This window comes from Hyperolius riggenbachi, chromosome 6 (assembly GCF_040937935.1).
Source record: "Hyperolius riggenbachi isolate aHypRig1 chromosome 6, aHypRig1.pri, whole genome shotgun sequence".
Taxonomy (NCBI): Eukaryota; Metazoa; Chordata; class Amphibia; order Anura; family Hyperoliidae; genus Hyperolius; species Hyperolius riggenbachi.
Window position 1 is genome coordinate 84,826,157 of NC_090651.1, and position 24,292 is coordinate 84,850,448.

Here is a 24,292-nt window from a genome sequence, read left to right on the forward strand (position 1 = left end):
AAAAAGTGCTTCATTTTTACAATAATTATGTATAAATGATTTAGTCAGTGTTTGCCCATTGTAAAATATTTTAAATCCCTGATTTATATTCCGACATTTATCACATGGTGACATTTTTACTGCTGGCAAGTGATGTAGCTGTTGCTTGCTGTTTTGGCAGTTGAAATCAGCTGTAAGCAGCTATTTCCCACAATGCAACAGGGTTCACAGACAGGAAACTGCCAAGAGTACTACTCAGAATTTCTTTGTGGGAGAGGTTTCACCACAATATCAGCCATACAGCGCCCCCTGATGGTCTGTTTGTGAAAAGGAATAGATTTCTCATGTAAAAGGGGGTATCAGCAACTGATTGGGATAAAGTTCAATTCTTGGTTGGAGTTTCTCTTTAAGCAATTATATAGAAGACATATGGCTATAATACAATAAAACGCTGCAAAGATAATTACATGTGGTGTCCAATACATCACGAAACATGTAAATCTTATCTAGGTGATATAATATCTCCTAAGTAAACCGGTGTCCTCAGCTTCCAAACATGTAATTAATATTTCCAGCTATAAGTGGAAGATTTACACAGCTCAGAGTTCTGCAGCCACCTGCTATGCAGCCATGCTGTGTCTCGATTTATTTTCTGGGGGTCAATGATTTAATCCTGCCAACTGCATCCCCCCTCCTTCCCTCACGTCTCTTTCTGTCCACTAGGGGGCCATGGTAGATTGAACACAGCTGACGGGCTGAGAGGGAGAAGGAATATGACAGCGTTTGGCTTCTTCTGCACTCTAATAAACCCCATCAGGAACAGCTACGGGTGCACAAATTGCACAGGCAGTCTGATCCCAGGAAGCCTGCAACAGATAAGCCCGGCAGATCTGTCAGAGGACCTTTGCTGTCCCCAGCAGAGAATAGGGGACTGGAAACATCCAATTTCTGCTGGATTGTGTTGGAAGCTGCTGAACAAGCCAACATTTCTCCATCAGCAATCTGCATCAGCGCTGTACTCATCCCAGAGCAGCCTTCACAGCAAGGTGAGTTTCTCTAGTACTTAGCCATCTGCTTTAGCTGAGCTGATTCCGATTCAGCACCTTGGACAGCGCGCAGTGCATCCACTTCCCACCGCACAATCCCTCATCCAGCATGCACTGAGGAGGACAGCTCAGCAATGTTCCCCCAACGCTGCCTCACTTACACCAAAGCCAAGGCAATAGTAAACTTATGAACAGAGCAGTGCAAGTGATAATACTGGAGGCTTAAATGAGATATTTGTTGCATTGGAGGATTTAATCTCTGTACTTGATTGTTACACCTAAAATGGATGATTGTTGGGGAGGGATTTTTAACTCTGTCAACTGCCTTATCTGACTGCTTATCCAACAAATATATGAAGCTTACCTTAAAGGGATACTGTAAGGGGGTTGGGGGAAAATGAGTTGAACTTACCCGGCAGGGCCGGATTTGGACTTCCCAGTGCCCTAGGCCCGGTACCACCAACCGCCCCCCCCCCCCCCCCCTCCACACACACACACTCAGGGTGCATACACATTCATCTGAAGATGAATGTCTGTTTAACAAGGTACATATGAGGATCTGCAGATATCATAGACTATGGGCTCGATTCACAAAGCGGTGCTAACCCAGTTAGAGACTTTATAACGTGATAACCATTGCACCACACTGGTGAAAAGCCAGTTTAGGCGTGATAAGTTTAGGTGTGATAAGTTTAGGCATGATAAGTTTAGGCATGCTAAGTTTAGATAAGTTTAGATCGCGCGCAAAGTCCCGCACACAAAGCAGCGCCATTAAACTCTATGCGAAGTGCACCAGACTTTGCTAGCGCAAAACTTTTGATCAGCTGTGCACTGCGGTGCTAACCCAGTTGATGCTTAAACTTATCATGCCTAAACTTATCACACCTAAACTTATCATGCCTAAACTTATCACACCTAAACTTATCACACCTAGGGCTCGATTCACAAAGCGGTGCTAACCCAGTTAGCATGCCTAAAAGACTTTAGGCATGATAACCATTGCACCATGCTGGTGAAAAGCCAGTTTAGGCGTGATAAGTTTAGGTGTGATAAGTTTAGGTGTGATAAGTTTAGGCATGCTAAGTTTAGATAAGTTTAGATCGCTTGCAAAGTCCCGCACGCAAAGCAGCGCCATTAAACTTTATACGAAGTGCACCAGTCTTTGCTAGAGTAAAACTTTTGATCAGCTGTGCACTGCGGTGCTAACGCAGTTGGCGCTTAAACTTAGCATGCCTAAACTTATCACACCTAAACTTATCATGCCTAAACTTATCACACCTAAACTTATCACACCTAAACTTATCATGCCTAAACTGAGTTTAGGCATGATAAAGGGCTTTTCACCAGGGTGCTAACTGTTAGCACCGCTTTGTGAATCAGGCCCAATGAATGCATTTTGCAGGAATGGATCTTTTGCAGGAACAGATCTTTTGCAGATACTGATCTTTTGAATGTGTACAACATCTTTGTGTTCAGCATCTTGCAAAGATTTCTATCTGATGGGGAGTTCAGCTCAATAGAATAGACTGTGTAAGTATGGCTCTCATACTACATGGAAGGGGGTAAAATTGGTCTGTGATCTTTCATTTTCCAAAGACTATGGTCTGATGTGTGTATGCACCTTAACTCAATATCATTCCGTCCAACACCCTGACTAACGATCACTTGTTTGCAGGAGGAAATGCCTGTTTTAGTGACTCGTGTATACTAGGGATGGGACGAATCCACAATTTTTTCGAATCCGAATCCGAATCTGAAAAGGTTCTCGAATATCTCGAACCTTTCGAATCCCGAATCTAATGAATCCTGCACATAAGAATTGTGCGATCCGTGGTATAGTTGCCCATAGTATAGGTAGCGAGGTAAAGGTGCCTTCAGTATAGCTAGCTAGGTATGGGTGCCTTCAATATTGGTAGCTTTCAGTATAGGTAGCAAGGTATAGGGGCCTGCAGTATAGGTAGAAAGGTATATGGGCCTTCTGTATAGGTAGCAGGGTATATAGGCCTTCAGTATAGGTAGCAGGGTATATGGGCCTTCAGTATAGGTAACAGGGTATATAGAGGCCTTAATTATAGGTAGGTATGTAGGTAGGTATAGGGGCCTTTAGGTAGGTAAAGGGACCTTCAGTATAAGTAGCAGGGTATAGGGCCTTAAGTATAGGTAGGTATGTAGGTAGGTATAGGGGCCTTTAGGTAGGTAGGTATAGGGGCCTTTAGGTAGGTAGGTACGTATAGGGGGCCTTTAGGTAGGTATAGTGGCCTGTAGGTAGGTAGGTATAATGGCCAGTAGGTAGGTAGGTATAGTGTCCTGTAGGTAGGTAGGTAGTTAAAGGGACCTTCAGTATAGGTAGCAGGGTATAGGGCCTTAAGTATAGGTAGGTATGTAGGTAGGTAGGTATAGGGGCCTTTAGGTAGGTAGGCACGTATAGGGGGCCTTTAAGTAGGTAGGTAGGTATAGAGGCCTGTAGGTAGGTATAGGGGCCTTTAGGTAGGTAGGTAGGTTTGTAGGTAGGTACGTATAGGGGCCTTTAGGTAGGTAGGTAGGTATAGGGGCCTTTAGGTAGGTAGGTAGGTAGGTAGGTACGTATAGGGGGCCTTTAGGTAGGTATAGTGGCCTGTAGGTAGGTAGGTATAGTGGCCGGTAGGTAGGTATAGTGTCCTGTAGGTAGGTAGGTAGTTAAAGGGACCTTCATTATAGGTAGCAGGGTATAGGGCCTTAAGTATAGGTAGGTAGGTAGGTAGGTATAGGGGCCTTTAGGTAGGTAGGTAGGTATAGGGGCCTTTAGGTAGGTAGGTAGGTAGGTAGGTATAGGGGCCTTTAGGTAGGTAGGCACGTATAGGGGGCCTTTAGGTAGGTATAGGGGCCTTTAGGTAGGTAGGTAGGTATAGGGGCCTTTAGGTAGGTAGGCACGTATAGGGGCCTTTAGGTAGGTATAGGGGCCTGTAGGTAGGTAGGTATAGTGGCCGGTAGGTACGTATAGGGGGCCTTTAGGTAGGTATAGGGGTAGGTAGGTAGGTAGGTAGGTATCGCTCCACCCCCCCCCCCCCCCCCGTGCCTCCTCCGCTCACCCCCATGGCCTCCTCCGTCCCCCGTGCCTCCTCGCTCACCCCTGCTTAAGTATCAACTCACCTGTCCAGTGGAGCGCAGAGCGGCAGACCTCGTCATTACTTCTCGGTTCCCTTTAGTGGCCGGACCGGCTTTTACTGATGACGTCATTGTAAAAGGCGTCCCTAGAGGGAACCAGGAAGTGAGCGAGAGGTCTGCCGCTCTGTGCTCCACTGGACAGGTGAGTTGATACAATGTATGCGGGCGGGCGGAGGAGGCGCGGGGCGGGTGGAGGAGACGCGGGGGGGGGGGGGGGGTCGGAGGAGGACGAGTGCGAGCGGCGGATGCGCGGTGATGCAGTGTCAGGATTCGGCGGATTCGCAAAGTGGAAAATGGCGTCGGGATTCGAATGCACGAATCTCGAATATTTCCCAATATTTGAGGGATTCGTGGATTCGCCGGATTCGTCGTCCCATCCCTAGTGTATACCTATGAATGTTTTCTCTCTGAAAAATGATGAATGATTGTTTTTCCTGTCAGAGCACTGAGTCCCTAATGCCTGGTATGCTCCAGATAGATAGGTTGAATCGATTTTCCGATCACTTATACAAAGTCGATTAGAAAAATGATCAGAAATCAAATTGGACCTGTCAGAAATAATCGATTCGACCCGTCTATCTGATGGGAAATTGCATGATGTGTACCAGGCATGAAGTAGCAGAGCGGCGTTCATCTCCCTCTCTGCTCTTCTGTAATCACAGATCTGTTGCATCTATTTTATATTATTTATTGTACTGATTCTTTCACAGGTTTTTTTTTTTTACTGTTTGCCAACACGGTACAAATATATCTATTTTAATTTTTAGTATATGTTATTACTTTTGGTATACAAAACAGAATGTAACAATACAAAAGTATACAACAGTACATTTGCAATTATAACTATAGAGAAGTTGTCTATCTCATACTACTGCAGACAGTACTGCTGCTTTTAAAATGAGCCAGCAAGGGGTTAAGATTTAGCTTAGAATGGGCTGTCATAAATCTCTCTAAGGAAAAAAAAACGTATCTTTCTGTTTAAGATTTACAATCCAGGGGGAGAGAGGCGAAGGAATGGCTCAAGTCATTAACAGAGTCTGACCAGCAATACATTGTTTAGCCCAGCTTGAGTTGTAAAGTGGAAATAATTCTGTTAAAATGTTTACCTTACTGTATCAGAAATTGTCTACAACCAGCAGGGCCGGGCCGAGGCATAGGCTGGAGAGGCTCCAGCCTCAGGGCGCAGTGTAGGAGGGGGCGCATAATTCATTCAGCTGTCATTCCTAATTGTGTTTGAAGCAGAAAGAAATAAGAAAATGAGATACATGGAAGTGACTGCAAGCCAGATAACTAGAGATTAAGGTGTTGGGGGCCCTGGGATGCCTCTTAGTCTAATAGTAATCAGTGTGTGACGGCTGGGGTGGAGGGATGGAGGGGCGCACTTTGGTGTCTCAGCCTTGGGTGCTGGAGGACCTTGTCCCGGCTCTGACAACCAGAGTCACAGACTGCAGCAGCAAGCACATGGCAATCCATGTTTCTCTACACCACTGGCATTAAAGAGACTCTGTAACTTGAAAAAGATCCCCTGGGGGGTACTCACCTCGGGTGGGGGAAGCCTCCGGATCCTAATGAGGCTTCCCACGCCGTCCTGCATCCCACGGGGGTCTCGCTGCAGCCCTCTGAACAGCCGGCGACAGGCCCGACTGTAATTTCAATATTTACCTTTGCTGGCTCCAGCGGGGGCGCTGTGGCTGCATTCGGCTCGGAAATAGACGGAAATACCCGATCTCCGTCGGGTCCGCTCTACTGCGCAGGCGCCGGAGACTTGCGCCTGCGCAGTAGAGCGGACCCGACGGCGATCGGGTATTTCCGCCTACTTCGGAGCCGACAGCCATCAGAGCGCCTGCGCAGGAGCCAGGAAGGTAAATATTGCATCACGGCTGTACGGAGGGCTACAGCGAGACCCCCGAGGGACGCAGGACGGCGTGGGAAGCCTCATTAGGATCCTGAGGCTTCCCCCACCCGAGGTGAGTACCCCCCAGGGGACGTTTTACCGTTACAGTTCCTCTTTAAACTGAAGCTTGTATGTTTAGGAGATAGCACTCATCGCACACCAAGAAGTAAGGAAAATACACAGAGCTCTGGAATTCTGACTGTGTGTGCAGCAAAGCCGGGGCGGCTTCGGAGCAGGAGAAATGATTTATTTTGACATGCAGCCTCTTATCTCTCTCAGGTCCTGCCGCCCTTTTATCCTTCTGATTTTTTACCGCCCTAGGCCATGGCCTTTGAGGCCTTTGCAGAAATCCGGCCCTGTTACCCGGGGATTCTAATGGTCCCCCGCAGGCATCCTGTGCCCGCGCAACCACTTCCCAATGCTCCGGCCCCGCCACCGGTTCACTTCTGGAATTTCAGACTTTAAAGTCTGAAAACCACTGCGCCTGCATTGCCGTGTCCTAGATCCTGCTGATGTCACCAGGAGCGTACTGTGCAGACACAGACCATCCTGGGCCTGCGTAGTATGCTCCTGGTGACATCAGCGGGATCTAGGACACGGCAATGCAGGCGCAGTGGTTTTCAGACTTCAAAGTCTGAAATTCCAGAAGTGCACCGGAGGCGGGGCCAGAGCATTGGGAAGTGGCTGCGTGGGCACAGGATGTCTGCGGGGGACCATTAGAAGCCCTGGGTAACTTCAACTCATTTTCCCCCAACCCCCCTACAGTATCCCTTTAAATGCAAGTCAGACTATATACTGTTTAGCAATGCAAGGCTTTGTGCAATTTTTTAACCCCTGCATATACATTTGTTAGGATTAGGAATACTCCATAATTGCGTATAGATGCTTCTCCAACATTCTCGTGTGCTTTTGTTCACCTAAAATACTTTTTCTGAGTTGTTTATATTAAATTGACTATTTTTAATTACAAGGGTGAACTATTGACTGTGTTAAGTTTAAAGAGGAACTCCGACCAAAAATTGAACTTTATCCCAAACAGTAGCTGATACCCCCTTTTACATGAGAAATCTATTCCTTTTTTACAAACAGACCATCAGGGGGCGCTGTATGACTGATATTGTGGTTAAACCCCTACCACAAGAAACCCCTCCCACAAGAAAAGTTCGAACTTTTGGCAGTTTCCTGTTTGTGAACCTTGTTGCCTTGTTGGAAATAGCTGTTTACAGCTGTTTCCAACTGCCAAAAACCATGCAGCAGCTACATCACCTGCCAACAGTAAAATGTTCACTGGAGTTCCTCTTTAAGCACCCATGTACCCAACACTAGTATTCCCTGGGGTTTGCCTGCATTTTTAACTCTGCCAACTGCCTTATCTGACTGCTTGTCCCACAGATGTATGCAGCTTACCTTAAATACAAGTCAGACTGTTTAGTAATGCAACGCTCTGTGCAATTTATGAACCCATAAAGGATTTTAGGAAGTTTTCTAATTATCTGTCATATTGTGTTTTACCTTTAAAACACTTAGCATGTATACAGTTTGAAGGTTTGATTTTTTCCTTACTTATAAAATGTAGACAGCTATGAAAGGCTGTATATGCCAAGTGTCTTCTGTTATGAGTAACATCATCTCAAGTACCCCTTGTCATCTATATTTGCTAGGAATACTCCATAAATGAGTATAGCTGTGCTTATCAAACATTCTTGTGTGCTTTGTATTAACTAAAATACTTGTTCAGGTAGGTTTATCTAAAATGCACCATTTTTAATTACACAAGCAACATTTTGGCTGTGACCGGTTAAAGTAGCCCCTGAACCCTCCATATATATTTCCTGAGGTTTGCCTACAGCTTGCTGAGAACCTCAGAACTAGACTAGACACACTCACTACTCAAGTTTGTATCAGCCTACATCCCATATAAGAGAAGGTGGGAAAAGCAATTTAATACAGAGATGGCTTGCAGCAGCAGTTGAAAGAGTATTTAATATTGATCCAATCTTGCACAAAACGCTATTCTGAAAGAAAAGCAGAAAGGGCTTCTTGCCCTTTACAGTGTGCCTTTGTTTTCATATTTATACATTTCTGTTCTGAGTTGCCTCAGTCTCTGCTCAATGAAATTATTTCTGAAGCACCAATGAGTGGCTTCAGGAAAATCGCTCCCAAGTCCTTCTCCTGGTAAAAAGACAAAAGGTCCACACTTCATCCAATGAAAACTGCTTTATTGCTGGTCTTATCCACAAAAAATCCACACAGTCACACAGCTGTGTGATTGTATGGATTTTTGGGGATACGTCCAGCAATAAAGCGGTTTTCATTGGATGAAGTGCAGACTTTTCGTCTTTGTACATGGTTCAAAAGGTCTTGCTGACCTGGTCGAGCACTGCCTAAGAAGCCATGTGAGGTGCAGCGGTATTCATCTTCTATACATGTTCTTCTACAGGTTCACGCAGCAGCACAGAATAACTTAATCACCTTGCCTCAGATTTTAGATTGTAGACACCTTGCATTTTAATGAATGATGTCCTACAACTGTGTTTCCCAACCCCCCCCCCCCCCCCTCCCACAGGTCCCACCAACAGGTCATGTTTTTGGACTGCTGATGTGGATATCTGCTCCATTTGTGTACCAGTTTTGCTCTAATGTTCCTTGTACCACTAATAAATCTGCCACACTGTCTTACAGCATTAGTTTGCAGTAGTAGCAAATACCGGTAACATTTACAAAGGGCATCTACTAAAGTTCCCTTAGCTGAACTCAGATTTAAATATTTTTGGGACTGAAATGGAGTTAAGGAGAGTTCGTTATTTTAGGATTTACTAGGTTCACCACAGACCACCTAAAGAGTCTCCCAGCCGGACTGGATAACAAGACAGCTTATATCTATGTAGGGAAATATGTCACCTTGAAATAACAGCTTTTTACATTTATGGACTTAAAACCCCATCAAACTTCAAAGTGGACCTATACCTATCCATACAATGTGTCCAGCAATAATTAAACATAAAATATTTTAAAATATTCTCCTGTCTTCAACTTAGGTCAGTGGTGGTTAGGTGACTCCCTGCAGATGTGAAGTGAGGGAATGTTCCCAAAGGGGTCCTACTCTTAAGACAAAGGATATTTATTGGGGTCTGTGACTTGGAAAGACTTCTGTTAATTTTTTTGTCCTTCATCTAAGGCTTGAGTCCCATATTTGAAAATAATGTTAGGTGCCTCTGCTATGCTGTTGTTTACTATGGGAGCTGGATGTTTGACTTTATGTTGTGAAGAGGACTATAACTTTAACCTTATAACAAGTATCCAAGCTCTGCTGTTTTCTACAAACCAAGTCAGAATATGGGTGATCTGGCCTTATACATCCATAGACAGCAGAAATGTGTTGATCCACATGCTTTATTTCCAAGTGGCAAGTTGGTGATTAATACTGTTAAACTAAAAGACTTTAATACCTCACTTTTTATTCTTGGCTAATGACTGCCTCCTTATCGCATGTACTTTTATGTACTGTCGTATGTATAGCTATGGTCCTACTGGTATTCCTCCTTGGGCTGGCTTGACTTATTACAAAGAATGGCAGCATATGGATGTAGCACACTATAAAATCTTTCAGGAACTTGAGGAATGTCTTGGTTTTCTGTTTAATGTTTTTCTTTTTTTAATTAATTTATCCTGGACTTTCAGAGTAAAATGCTCCTTTGGAGCTCAGCAGGAACCCACTCAGAACCTCTTAAGGATAATTATACAACACAATACAGTGATTTACTAAAACAAAGGAGCAGCGGCAAACGTTAACGTTACAAAGTGTTCATTTCAAACATCTATTCAGATGAGGTTAGTTTTTTGTTTCCCTTATGCAAGATTTCAAATAAACTCAGTGCAACTTAATCACTTACTATTGAATTACTTAATTGCACCCTCTGCACATTGCCGTCAGCCAGCAGATTACGTTGGAATAATCTCTAAACATCTAAAGATGGACCCACATTCTGACAGGCTGCATACAAGTTGTTGCTCATATATCAATTTATTGATGAATCCTCCAGCTTAACTGTTGCAGGTCCTAAAACTGATTATTCTTATGAAGAAATATAAGTTGAGACGACTAGATGCAGTCTGTAGCAACCAATCAGGGTCCACTTTCTACTGATTTCACCATAATAAATTGGTGCCTGACTAGTTGCTATGGGATACTGTACTTCTGACATAGTGGATATCAGAAATTATTAGGATAAATGGGGCTCAAGGCAAGGAAGCTTTTGCTTCCTCCTGTAGTCTTTTTTGAAAGTTGAGGTAAGAGAGTGGTCAGTGAAAGTGGTAGGTGGGCCCCTTGATGACCAGTATGCCCCAGGCAGTTGCTTAGGTTGACTTTACATTACTATATCAAACAATCTGACTTCTTGCACTTGATACTGAAACCCAACTAAAGTTGTTTTTCATAAATATCTTGGAAACTATGAACATATTTATGTGTTTATTACTCAGGGAACAGTAGAGTAATATTCTACACGGTCATCACACATACTCCAGGTTGCCATAGAAAAGATCAAATGATATCCTATCCAGTATGAAGTTAGGAGAGCACTGATGCCTTTGCTTATTAGCAGTTGTTAGACAGCACAACATTTATGTGGCACGTTATTCCACTTTAGACATGTATTTATATAAGTGAAATGTAAAGTGTGCCTTAGTCCACAAACAAAGGAGAAAAAAAAAACTAAGAAAATGGAGCAAGGCTTGGTTCCCACTTGAGCTGGACTCCAGGTTGGTGATCTGGTTGGAGCCCGATGCAGATGCGTTTCCACCATAGGCTATATGAGGAATGCATCTGCTTGTCTGAAAAAATCCTATACTGCACAAAAATGCATTCCATACCGCGACCTGTTCCATTTTTAATCCATCCCACAAGTGTGAATAAATCCTATTTATAAAATAGGATCTGTTCACTGTCAGTTTTCTGATGCAGTAAAACAAACAAGGAAATGTCCGTTTTCCACTATAGTAAGCTGTTCCTTACTGATCCCTCCCCATTGGCTGATTACTAAGATCAACTGACTGTGAGCCACAACTGGTCCTGGTCTCTTCTGCATTTCTGGCACCCCCCTGGATACCCTCCATTGACATCTTCCTTCAGTCTCTGCACCATTGCCGAGGCTAGAGCAGGGTCACATGTAGAGCTAAGGGGAGGCCAATCACCATTACCCTCTAATGCTCCCTTGGCTAAAAAGGATCCACCAGGCCAATCTAACAGCTGGTTTGTTTTATTTAAAAGACACTTGAAAGGGAATTGGTCAAAAGTAGACATTTGTCAAATCTCCATTGTGAAATTACTCAAACAGTTGAGTTTTACTCTTTTTGATCAGATGGCAGGGGCTTCACACAGCTGTATCTGCTTCAGCTTAGTGTAATGCTGGAAGGATACCCACGGGGCTGTCTATCTTATTGCCTGACTTTAGTGATCCTTTACTTTGCTAAGACCTGTCACATAGCAAACCTTGAATGCTGTTTTGTTTACATGTATTTCTAACAAGACACTTTCATAGTTGATCATTTGATTGTTTGTGCTGCTAGCAATTACCCTTGGCAACTACCGTAATAATCCTCCTTTTAACCTCCCTGGTGGTATGATTATTTCTAGATTTTAGAGTCTTTTCAGTATGCTTCAGACCCTAAAATCAGGAAAAAATCATGCCGCCAGAATGCTTGCAGCAGCCCCCTGCACTCACTTCCCTGGGTTCCAGCGCTGCAATTTTTCCTTCGTCTTCCAGGTGGCGCTGTAACTCTGTAGTGAGATCACTGATGGCAGTCTCACCAGAGTGATTCAGTGCCTTGGAGGACAGGAAGGACAACGGCTACCGACAACTGGATCCCCCGGGAGGTGAGTAAACACGCCTGCTGTTCGCTATACTCTGCATAGAGCTCCCGCCGCTCGGGCCTACCGCCTGGGAGGTTAACCCAGCACAGTCAATGCTAACCCTATGTATGTGCAGCAAATGTCTGTCATCCAAAATGATTGCTCATGATCATTTCAGGTGATAGTCTATAGTCCAATCAGCCCTGCCTCATCCTCTGTTGCTGCTTCTTCAGCAGTCATGTTGGATATACAGTATCGCTATCTGTCGCTCTTGTATTTCCCTGCAGCATCTTGCTTCTGGTCTCTTTCTGCTCTTCCCCTCTCCATAACATGCTGTTCAGAGAAGCAGAGATTGTCTGTAGAGGATCCCTAACACACTGTCAGACAAAGCAATCCCAAGATATTGTTTTGAACTATAGAGATGTGTATTCTGCATATGGTTCCAGTTTTGTTTCTAAAGAGGCATGGGTATGAAAATATGGCATCCCCTGCCTGACTGTGAAAACTTCATTAGGATAATTTTACAATGATTTTAGAATAATAGCAGAAACTCAGGATTCAATTAGAAAAAGTAAAAAAAAACAACAACCTTGTGTTGTATGAATAAACTATCGCCCTGCAGCTCAAACAATTTTCCGGCTGATTCATTTACTAATTTAACGCTTGTGATGCCCGTGCTCAACTGAATTCGTCCCATGCGTTTAAACAGATGGCTCGAGCATTAGGATGCTTTTAGGCATATTGTGGATAATTTCTATTGTTTCTGGGAAGCTGTTTGACAAACTAATGAAATGTTACTTTAAAAAAACAAAAAACATACTGTATATGTATACAAGTAGGGGGACTACTTCTATACATATACAGTATGTTTTTTGTTTTTTCGTATCTGCCCCATGATGACGTCGGGCTTAATGAGCCGGTTTTAAATAAGCCGCTCCTCCCCTCCATTAATTTGCCGACACTGCCGACACTGGCGCGCAAGCTCCTATTACACTGCTCTTGCGCGCCAGTGCAAAACAGCTGAGTGTTAGGTCTTGTATTAGGTCTCACTTCCAACACATGTCGCCAATCAGGGATCAGGACCTGATCCCCTTGGGTGACATCACTGGGCCGGGCTGCACATGCGTGTCAGCTGTGTAGCTGACGACGCCCTGTGTTGCTATGCAGGGGGGCAGCAAAGGGATGACGAGGAGCGGATGTGTGACATCACAAAGTGGGTGGGGGAGCGGCTTGAACAATGGGATCGGCATTGCTGGATTTAAGTAGACCCGTGCGGCAGATCGCTCATGGATTTGGCATTGGGGGTTGTCTCAGCTGACAAGTCAGGTGTGTGTACGAGCCTTTAATCACCGAAGAGTGCTTCCTTATCAGTTCAGAATCAAAAAGACCACATTTTGTTTCTTGTATATCTTGTTTAGATATATTGATGACTTTTGTCCAGGCTTTTCAGCAGACATATGCTGGGCATCTCTTCAAATAAGACTGTAGACTATATACAAAGTTCTGGTTTTGCAAAAGGGGTACTTTAAATGCCTTTTCCAGACTCCTTCCAAAGTAGCTTGACTGTGAAACCAAACCACCACTACCCATACTCTATAATCATCACAGATGGTATTCTATTTTGGTGTAAAGAGGCCCTAACACGTGGCTGCACATTTCATGCAGCCATTATCCCAGGAATCCCATCATTGGATCAGCACCATTTGAGATTTTAACAGCCATACCCCCCCCCCCCCTCAATCAGCAGCAGGGAAGTGAGGTGGTGATTGGTGCAATCTCAACACACCATTTTAATCAAGACAAATGGCCAGGCCGATATACTGATGTGGCAGTCAGGATGCTAAAGTCAAGAGATCCTGGTCAGAATTGTTTCCGAATTCAGTGTTAATATCCAGCTTTGTAGTGCTGAGTCCTTCACTCAACAAGATGAAATGTGCAGAATTAGAGATCAGAACCCTGTCCAATTTTTTGCCTCCAGTCTAGCCGTCAGAAACTCATTTGCCAGTTTCAGACTGACATTATTGCTAGATCTTTGGTCATTCAGATGAGTAAATGCCAGAAGTTAAGGAGTTGAGATTACCCATGATGTATGGGGGGGGGGGTTAAGCTCTTGGAGTTTTTGCATGCAACTTCTCTGAGCTTGTTCCATAGTTACCAATAGATGTGCATGTTTTCTACCTTCTATATTCCTCATTAAACTGTCTGCCCCGGGTTATCACTGCAGATTTGCACTGCTGCTTGACTCACAGACTCCCCTTCTGACAGGTTTTTTTATGTTCTTCTCAGACTTTTTTTTCAATCACTTCAGGTTCTTTTTCCAATCCAAAAATATACTCTTAGGTCACCTCCGGTATCTTTCTTCTGTTTAAATAGTCCCTTTTAGACTTCAGTGGGAAGTCAGATGTGCAGAAACTTAACTACCCTCAGGTTAACATTATGTATAGTGCTAATAAGCCAGCATGCTTGGTAGGTTTCTGTGCTCTGCCGAAGGACCATTTAATACCAGGCTCCACCGGTGTGAGTGGGCCTGTGTAGCATGAAAAGCACAGCAGAATATATGACTACTATAAATGTAAATGATAATAAACATGATAAAACACAGGTGAAAACATCAATCAGACTGCAAGGATCTGTCTTTATTCTTTCCACTTGCCAGACTAAGGTCCATAATCAGAAGGCATAAAACAAACAAACAGATGAACAGGGCAATCATAATGAAGTGCGGAGTTCAAGGCTCCTCTGAAGGAGTAATACGTGTTGTTCTTAATTAGTTGTGGCTGTTATAGCCTCTCAAGATATACACAGACTATAAAAGAATTATGGCTGCAATCGAGAACAAAATTACCTTTGTAAGACTAAAAGATATACCGGACCCAGTCACAGGGTGATGACCATGTCCGCGCTGCTTCATTTATTTAACCTCCCTGGCGGTGCATTTCTGTCTGGAATTATGAGTCAAAAGTGGTACATTTTTTTTCAAGAATTTTAGTCCTCCAATTTTTCAGTCATAGCTCACTAAAATATGTCTGAATAAAAGCCTGGTAGACATTCTGCATATAAATAAAAGAATGGAACACACATTTGTTGCTTTCATTAAATTTATGAATAAACTTTAAAAAATTGTGAAACTGTAAAAATAAGCCAGGCAGAGAGTATTCAAGATCCAGGCAGAGGTTGGTGCAGGTGGCAGGCTGAGATATATATATATATATATATATATATAGATAGATAGATAGATAGATATATATATATATATATATATATATATATATATATATATATATATATATAGATATATATATAGATATATATAGATATATATATCTATATATATATATATATATATATATATATAAATATATATTTATTGTGTATATATATATATTGTGTATATATATATATATATATATATATATATATATATATATATATATATATATATATATATATATATATATATATATATATATATATATATATGTATATACAGTGCAGACCAAAAGTTTGGACACATCTTCTCATTCAAAGAGTTTTCTTTATTTGTATGACCATGAATATTGTAGATTCACACTGAAGGCATCCAAACTATGAATTAACACATGTGGAAGTATAGTACATAACCAAAAAGTGTGAAACAACTGAAAATATGTCATATTCTAGGTTCTTCAAAGTAGACACCTTTTGCTTTGATTACTGCTTTGCACACTCTTGGCATTCTCTTGATGAGCTTCAAGAGGTAGTCACACAGCTGATAGTCCTACTGAATAGACTGTTAGAATTTGTATTATGGCAAGAAAAAAAACAGCTAAGTAAAGAAAAACGAGTGGCCATCATTACTTTAAGAAATGAAGCTCAGTCAGTCCGAAAAATTGGGAAAACTTTTAAAGTGTCCCCAAGTGCAGTCTCAAAAACCATCAAACGCTACAAAGAAACTGGCTCACATGCGAACCGTCCCAGGAAAGGAAGACCAAGAGTCACTTCTGCTGCGGAGGATAAGTTCATCTTAGTCAACAGCCTCAGAAATCGCAGGTTAACAGCATCTCACATTATAGACCAGGTCAATGCCACACAGAGTTCTAGCAGCAGACACATCTCTAGAACAACTGTTAAGAGGAGACTGTGTAAATCAGGCCTTCATGGTAGATGAATCTGCTAGGAAACCACTGCTAAGGACAGACAAGGCAACAAGCAGAAGAGACTTGTTTGGGCTAAAGAACACATGGAATGGACATAAGACCAGTGGAAATCTGTGCTTTGGTCTGATGAGTCAAAATTTGAGATCTTTGGTTCCAGCCACCTTGTCTTTGTGCGACGCAGAAAAGGTGAATGTATGGACTCTACATGCCTGGTTCCCAACATGAAGCATGGAGAAGGAGGTGGGATGGTGTGGGGATGCTTTGCTGGTGACGCGATTGGTGATTTATTCAAAATTGAAGGCATACTGATCCAGCATGGCTACCACAGCATCTTGCAGCGGCATGCTATTCCATCCAGTTTGCGTTTAGTTGGACCATCATTTAGTTTTCAACAGGACAATGACCCCAAACACACCTCCAGGCTGTGTAAGGGCTATTTGACCAGGATGGAGAGGGGTGCTGCGCCAGATGACCTGGCCTCCACAGTCACCAGACTTGAACCCAATCGAGATGATTTGGGGTGAGCTGGACCGCAGAGTGAAGGCAAAAGGGCCAACAAGTGCTAAGCATCTCTGGGAACTCCTTCAAGACTGTTGGAAGACCATTTCAGGTGACGACCTCTTGAAGCTCATCAAGAGAATGACAAGAGTGTGCAAAGCAGTAATCAATGCAAAAGGTGGCCACTTTGAAGAACCTAGAATATGACATATTTTCAGTTGTTTCACACTTTTTGGTTATGTACTATACTTCCACATGTGTTAATTCATAGTTTGGATGCCTTCAGTGTGAATCTACAATGTTCCTTGTCATAACGTAAAGAAGAAAACTCTTTGAGTATTTGAATAAGAAGGTGTGTCCAAACTTTTGGTCTGTAATATATATATATATATATATATATATATATATATATATATATATATATATATATATATATATATGCCAAGGGATAAGCAGCACAAACCGAATTTTATGCAATACTATGCAAAGCATGCACGCAGCACTGGAGAACCCCAATCTCCATAAGAAATATATAAATACAGAGGGTGCTGCAGCACACAACAGGAAAATAGTGACAGGGGCTCTTGGTTACGCTTTAACGCGTTTAAGCACACCAACTGCGCCAAAGTGTCCCCGATCTGGTGAGTCCTACTCTAACCAGGCAAAAATGCTAGTTTTTATCAGCGTTCTAGTGGGAACCATGCCAAAAGCCCAGGGGTCAGCTAAATGGGAGAAATGAAATTAAATTAAACACCTCACCTTCTACTAGCTACTAACTGAACTATGAACTATGAGCACCGCTCACTATTTTCCTGTTGTGTGCTGCAGCACCCTCTGTATTTATATATTTCTTATAGAGATTGGGGTTCTCCAGTGCTGCGTGCATGCTTTGCATAGTATTGCATAAAATTTGGTTTGTGCTGCTCATCCCTTGGCTTATATTATTTTCCCCTGTGAGCGTGCATAACCACACCCATCTCTAGCACAGTTAAGCATATAAATGAGCGGTGCTCATAGTTCAGTTAGTAGCTAGTAGAAGGTGAGGTGTTTTTAATTTCATTTCTCCCATTTAGCTGACCCCTGGGCTTTTGGCATGGTTCCCACTAGAACGCTGATAAAAACTAGCATTTTTGCCTGGTTAGAGTAGGACTCACCAGATCGGGGACACTTTGGCGCAGTTGGTGAGCTTAAACGCGTTAAAGCGTAACCAAGAGCCCCTGTCACTATTTTCCTGTTGTGTGCTGCAGCACCCTCTGTATTTATATATTTCTTATGGAGATTGGGGTTCTCCAGTGCTGCGTGCATGCTTTGCATAGTATTGCATAAAATTCGGTTTGTGCTGCTCATCCCTTGGCTTATATTATTTTCCCCTGTGAGCGTGCATAACCACACCCATCTCTAGCACAGTTAAGCATATAAATGAGCGGTGCTCATAGTCAGGGCCGGATTTCAGCCTAGCTAACATAGGCTGGGGCCTAGGGCGCCTGAATAACAAGGGCGATCTGCGGGCAGTGGGGTAGTACTGGAAGTTTACCTGTAAAAACTTTTTCACCCTAGCAGCGGGTTGCGGTCCTGCTGGTGTGCTAAATACAGCCAGCCTGATCAGATCCGCGCCTGCCCTGCTTCAGAGTTTGCTACGCAGCCACGGATGGCTGGGTTTGGCACAGTTGGGCATGCAAGGGGCAGGGAGCGACAAGGCTACAGGTAACCACAGTGACGCTAATGCCTGTCGCTCCCGGAGTCCTCCTCCTCCTCTCTGTACAGCAGTGTGTTCTGCAGCCACGCCCCCTTCCTCTCCGGGCTGCTTGTCACACATAGAGACTCTGTCTGTCCCGGGAGATTCAAGAGATCGCTGTTGACTGTTGAGATGTAAGTGCTCCTATCAGCGGGGTCCAGGAAAAAGTCAGAGACAAGTAACTAAATAGTTATAAAGATATTAGCAGCCAGATAGCTGCAATAAAGATAAGCTCAACCAACAGGAGGGAGGGGGGCTGTTGCTAATTATTTACATCTTTCCTCCCTAGCATGACCAAAAGCACAGCTTAGACTGCAGTCCTGGAAAAGTCTGTTTTCCTCCTCCTTCTCTTTCTACACTTTCCTCACCATCAGATTAACTTTCTGTCTTTAACTGCCACCTCTCTGCCATCTAGTGCTCCCCCCCCCCTTTACCAACACTGACATCTTCTGCAGCACATTACAGACTGCATAGTCATGTCACTGACTGTCCTCAGAGGAGCTCACAATCTAATCCTACCATAGTCATAGTCTAATGTCCTACCATATTATTATTATGTATTTATATAGCACTCACATCTTCTGCAGCACATTACAGAGTACATAGTCATGTCCCTGACTGTCCTCAGAGGAGCTCACAATCTAATCCTACCATAGTCATAGTCTAATGTCCTACCATATTATTATTATGTATTTATATAGCACTCACATCTTCTGTAGCACATTACAGAGTACATAGTCATGTCACTGACTGTCCTCAGAGGAGCTCACAATCTAATCCTACCATAGTCATAGTCTAATGCCTTACCATATAATCATGTATTTATATAGCGCTGGCATCTTCTGCAGCATAATACAGAGTACATAGTCATGTCACTGACTGTCCTCAGAGGAGCTTATGATCTAATCCCTACCATATTTGTAGTCCAATATCCTACCATATTACATATTATGTATTTATATAGCACTGACATCTTCTGCAACACTTTACAGACTGCATAGTCATCTAATCCTACCATAGTCATGGTCTAATGTCCTACTATATTATTATTATTACGTATTTATATAGCACTGACCTCTCCTGCAGCATATTACAGAGTACATAGTCATGTCACTGACTGTTCTCAGAGGAGCTCACAGTCTAATCCTACCATACCATAGTCATGGTCTAATGTCCTACCATATTATTATTATGTATTTATATAGCACTGACTGACATCTTCTGCAGCACTTTACAGAGTACATAGTCATGTCACTGACTGTCCTCAGAGGGGCTCACGATATATTCCTACCATAGCCTAAGCTCCTCCTGATCTATGAGTATCCCTAACCAGTCCCCTGCCTTATGTTGGATAACCCTATCTTAACCGCACTGTCTCATGGGGCGGCTGGAGATAGTGGGCCTAGGGCGGTAAAAAGTACAAATCCGGCCCTGCTCATAGTTCAGTTAGTAGCTAGTAGAAGGTGAGGTGTTTTTAATTTCATTTCTCCCATTTAGCTGACCCCTGGGCTTTTGGCATGGTTCCCACTAGAACGCTGATAAAAACTAGCATTTTTGCCTGGTTAGAGTAGGACTCACCAGATCGGGGACACTTTGGCGCAGTTGTCGAGCTGAAACGCGTTAAAGCGTAACCAAGAGCCCCTGTCACTATTTTCCTGTTGTGTGCTGCAGCACCCTCTGTATTTATATATATATATATATATATATATATATATATATATATATATATATATATATATATATATATATATATATATTGTGTATGTATGTGTATGTACAGTGGGTTGCAAAAGTATTCGGCCCCCTTGAAGTTTTTCACATTTTGTCATATTACTGCCACAAACATAAATCAATTTTATTGGAATTCCACATGAAAGACCAACACAAAGTGGTGTACACATGAGAAGTGGAATGAAAATCATACATGATTCCAAACATTTTTTACAAATAAATAACTGCAAAGGGATGTGTGCATAATTATTCGGCCCCCTTTGATCTGAGTGCAGTCAGTTGCCTATAGACATTGCCTGATGAGTGCTAATGACTAAATAGAGTGCACCTGTGTGTAATCTAATGTCAGTACAAATACAGCTGCTCTGTGAGGGCCTCAGAGGTTGTCTCAGGCCTGGAACCCACTGAAAACCGCAAACGCAAAACGCAACCGCTAGCGTTTTGTCTGAGCGGTTTGCAAGCGGATTCATGCGCGTTTTTGGTCGTGTTTTGCAACATTGTATTTTTTTCCCCAGCGGGTGCCTAGCGTTTTGCGTTTTGCGTTTTTATCCTGATTGGTCCTGTGAATTATTTTTCATTTTGTTTACAGTGTGCTGAACCGCAAAACGCTAGCAAAACCGCTCAGTTTAGGTTTTGCTGAGCGTTTCTGCTAGCGTTTCAATACTTTACATTGAAGCGCTAACGCTCCCAAAATGCTGCAGGTCCTGCGTTTGCGTTTCTGGGAAACGCAAACGCTCCTGTGGAAGTTGCCCCATCCATTAACATTAGCCCAGCGTTTTGGCAAACTGCTAGCGTATCGCAGTGCTGCCAAAACGCTGCCAAAAGCGCTCCTGTGGGTTCCAGCCCTTAGGCCTGGAACCCACTGAAAACCGCAAACGCAAAACGCAACCGCTAGCGTTTTGTCTGAGCGGTTTGCAAGCGGATTCATGCGCGTTTTTGGTCGTGTTTTGCAACATTGTATTTTTTTCCCCAGCGGGTGCCTAGCGTTTTGCATTTTGCGTTTTTATCCTGATTGGTCCTGTGAATTATTTTTCATTTTGTTACAGTGTGCTTAACCGCAAAACGCTAGCAAAACCGCTCAGTTTAGGTTTTGCTGAGCGTTTCTGCTAGCGTTTCAATACTTTACATTGAAGCGCTAACGCTCCCAAAATGCTGCAGGTCCTGCGTTTGCGTTTCTGGGAAACGCAAACGCTCCTGTGGAAGTTGCCCCATCCATTAACATTAGCCCAGCGTTTTGGCAAACTGCTAGCGTATCGCAGTGCTGCCAAAACGCTGCCAAAAGCGCTCCTGTGGGTTCCAGCCCTTAGAGAATATTGGGAGCAACCACACCGTGAAGTCCAAAGAACACACAAGACAGGTCAGGGATCAAGTTATTGAAAAAATTTAAAGCAGGCTTAGGCTACAAAAAGATTTCCAAAGCCTTGAACATCCCACGGAGCACTGTTCAAGCGATCATTCAGAATTCACAACTGTACACCTACCAAAACAAGGCCATCCATCTAAACTCACAGGCCGAACAAGGAGAGCGCTGATCAGAAATGCAGTCAAGAGGCCTATGGTGACTCTGGACGTGCTGCAGAGATCTACAGCTCAGGTGGGGGAATCTGTCCATAGGACAACTATTAGTCATGCACTGTACAAAATTGGCCTTTATGAAAGAGTGGCAAGAAGAAAGGCATTGTTAACAGAAAGCATAAGAAGTTTGCAGTTTGCCACAAGCCATGTGGGGGACACAGCAACCATGTGGAAGAAGGTGCTCTGGTCAGACGAGACCAAAATGGAACTTTTTGGCCAAAATGCAAAACGCTATGTGTGGCAGAAAACTAACACTGCACATCACTCTGAACACACCATCTTCACTGTCAAATATGGTGGTGGCAGCATCATGCTCTGCATCTCTTCAGCAGGGACAGGGAAGCTGGTCAGAGTGGAAACAGTAAATTCGGGCGCCTGAGGCTAGTGGACAAATCGGGCGCCGCCATTCACTCCTATAATAAATATCGTTTAATGGGCGCCCGATAGGAAAAAAGGGCGCCGGAGAAAAATAACGTTTTAAAAGCGGCGCCCGGAGACTTAATGTTTTATTACTGCTTCTCATGATTACACATTATTTAATGATTTATACATTTTTAAATATTATTTTTAAACGAAAAACAGTACAATATTTTTTTTCAAACATTATTTTTAAACGAAAAACAGTACTTTTTTTTTTTTTTTACATTATTTTTAAACGAAAAAACCAACAGGGGGGTCTTAGGTTTAGGCACCAACAGGGGGGGTCTTAGGTTTAGGCACCAACAGGGGGTCTTAGGTTTAGGCACCAAAAGGGGGGTCTTAGGTTTAGGCACCAACAGGGGGGTCTTAGGTTTAGGCACCAACAGGGGGTCTTAGGTTTAGGCACCAACAGGGGGGTCTTAGGTTTAGGCACCAACAGGGGGGTCTTAGGTTTAGGCACTAACAGGGGGGTCTTAGGTTTAGGCACCAACAGGGGGGTCTTAGGTTTAGGCACTAACAGGGGGGTCTAGGGGTTAGGAGTAGGTACAGGGAGGGTTACTTAGGCACCAACAGGGGGGGTCTTAGGTTTAGGCATCAACAGGGGGGTCTAGGGGTTAGGGGTAGGTACAGGGAGGGTTACTTAGTAATTTTTTTTTAAACGTTATTATACGTTTCAGTATTTAAACGAAAGATTAACGTTTTTACAATTGCCGATTTAATGCACATTATTTAATGATTTATAACTTTAAAAAACATTAATTTTAAACGAAATACAGTACAATACATTTTTAAACGTTATCCATGCTTATCGTTAAAAACCCGGCGCCCTTTTTTCCCAGCGCCCCTTTTTAACGTACGCGGTCAGAGTTGATGGGAAGATGGATGGAGCCAAATACAGGGCAAACTTGGAAGAAAACCTCTTGGAGACTGCAAAAAAACTTGAGACTGGGGCAGAGGTTCATCTCTCAGCAGAACAATGACCCTGAACATAAAGCCAGGGCAACAATGGAATGGTTTAAAACAAAACATATCTATGTGTTAGAATGGCCCAGTCAAAGTCCAGATCTAAATCCAATCGAGAATCCGTGGCAAGATCTGAAAACTGCTGTTCACAAACGCTGTCCATCTAATCTGACTGAGCTGGAGCTGTTTTGCAAAGAAGAATGGACAAGGATTTCAGTCTCTAGATGTGCAAAGCTGGTAGAGACATACCCTAAAAGACTGGCAGCTGTAATTGCAGCAAAAGGTGGTTCTACAAAGTATTGACTCGGGGCCAAATAATTACGCACACCCCACTTTGCAGTTATTTATTTGTAAAAAATGTTTGGAATGATGTATGATTTTTCGATCCACTTCTCACATGTACACCACTTTGTATTGGTCTTTCAGGTGGAATTCCAATAAAATGGATGCATGTTTGTGGCAGTAATGTGACAAAATGTGGAAAACTTCAAGGGGGCCAAATATTTTTGTAACCCACTGTGTGTATATATATATACAGTGGGTTGCAAAAGTATGTATATATATATATATATATATATATATATATATATATATATATATATATATATATATATTACACTACAATATTTTTGTTAAAGGGGTAGCTTGACTGCTACATAACCTGTTCTAAAAACTACAACGGTGACAGTGGTAGCACATATTACCATAGCAACATGCAGGTTACCGTAGAAACAGTGGCACTAATGGGATGTGCTCCACAGGCAGGAGTAACAGTAAAAATTGCTGTGCACTCCATGCGCACTGAACTTTACACAGTTTATTGCATCTGGACCAAAGTTCCAAACATGACAGCTTGCATGCACTTCTTGTAATCTTAGAAACACCTGCACTAATCCATGGACTAGCAGACGTTGACCAGTGGCGTAGCTAAGGAGCTTAGAACCCCAGTGCAAGTCTTACACTGGGCCCTCCAACGACTCTATATATGACAATTCATATGGCGCACAAAAAACCTGTCAAGGATATTCTCAGTATTAGGGGTGCAAGCAGATGATGGTGAACAGTTTAATGATTACCACTATTAAAAGCATCTGTAGATGCACATGACTCATAAAGAGCTAATATTGCCATTGAGGGAGGGCCCCTCTGGCCCAAGGGTCTCAGTACAGTCGCAACCTCTGCATCCCCTATTGCTACGCTACTGACTGATGGTTCTGCAAGTTTCTGTTTGACCCACCATGGAATACTTGTGTATCATATGAACATAAATACAGACTAATCTATTTGCAACAGAGCTATACTGAGCTATACTGAGGGTAT

General features: G+C 43.0%; 1 protein-coding gene across 2 annotated transcripts in view; it reads left to right on the plus strand.

Annotated features, from left to right (window-relative positions):
* Window positions 1–770: 770 nt before the first annotated feature.
* LOC137520979 (tenascin-R-like) overlaps window positions 771–24,292 on the plus strand; it is a 1,317,931-nt gene continuing 1,294,409 nt past the window's right edge. Inside the window, exon 1 of one of the 2 annotated variants that reach the window (XM_068239627.1) lies at window positions 771–1,025. The gene's annotated coding sequence lies outside the window, so the exon portion shown is untranslated. The remainder of the gene's footprint in view (window positions 1,026–24,292) is intronic. The other variant, XM_068239626.1, reaches the window with a different exon arrangement.